At 40.7% G+C, this 875-nt stretch overlaps 1 non-coding gene across 1 annotated transcript; it reads left to right on the top strand.

The window, feature by feature from the left end:
- Nucleotides 1-326: 326 nt before the first annotated feature.
- On the top strand, nucleotides 327-437 carry LOC121217527 (small nucleolar RNA R71). Its single transcript, XR_005913621.1, has one exon. It is a non-coding gene; the product is annotated as a small nucleolar RNA R71 (small nucleolar RNA).
- The last annotated feature ends 438 nt before the right edge of the window (nucleotides 438-875 follow it).

The raw sequence follows: 875 nt of genomic DNA, 5'->3' as shown, positions 1-875 counted from the left end.
TAGGGTTGAAGGGTTGATATTCTGTGTATGCTCCTCCTCCATTCGAATCGCACCTCATCACTAGATGTACCTGAGTAGAACCACACAAACCGTCAATCGTTTTATTTAAGAGTTCTATTTGGTTAGATAGCATAGTAACTGCATCGAGGTTGAAAACACCGGCTGCTTTCGTCGGCTTTGTCCTCATAACTTGCCACTGATAGTTGTTCAGAGACATCTCCTCAATAAATTCGTGAGCCGCATTAGGTGTAGCCACTGCGTCAATCATCTGCCGAGTTGAAGGGTTCAGGCCATTGTGAAACATTTGGATCTATAGCCAGAGTGGTAACCCATGGTGAGGGCATCTTCACAAAAGGTCATTGTATCTTTCCCATGCATCGTAGAGTGTTTCTAAATCCATCTGCACAAAAGAGGAGATATTATTACGTAATTAGGCTGTTTTAGCCGGCGGAAAATATTTTAATAAAATTTTTTCGGTCATATGTTCCCACGTAGAGATTGATCCTGGTGGCTACAAGTTCAACCACTGTTTAGCCTTATTCTTCAACGAAAAGGGAAACAACAGAAGGCGAATGGCATTATCAGAAACGCCATTAATTTTAAAAGTGTCGCAAAACTCTAAGAAATTTACGAAGTCAGCGTTGGGATCCTCGTCTTGCAAACCATCAAACTAAACAAACTGTTGGATCATTTGAATGGTGTTAGGTTTCAGTTCAAAATTATTTGCAGCAACAACATACCTAACTATGCTCGATTCTGTACCTGTGAAATTAGGTTTAGCATAATCATACATAGTGTGCGGAACAAGATTCTGATTAACAGCAATCGCAGGAGGTAGCAAATTTTCTTGGTTTTTAGCCATCTCCTCGGTTGTG

The sequence above is a fragment of the Gossypium hirsutum genome, chromosome A02 (assembly GCF_007990345.1).
Source record: "Gossypium hirsutum isolate 1008001.06 chromosome A02, Gossypium_hirsutum_v2.1, whole genome shotgun sequence".
NCBI classification, from domain to species: domain Eukaryota; kingdom Viridiplantae; phylum Streptophyta; class Magnoliopsida; order Malvales; family Malvaceae; genus Gossypium; species Gossypium hirsutum.
The sequence above is the reverse complement of the archived record's forward strand: the minus strand, read 5'-3'. Positions and strand labels throughout refer to the sequence as shown.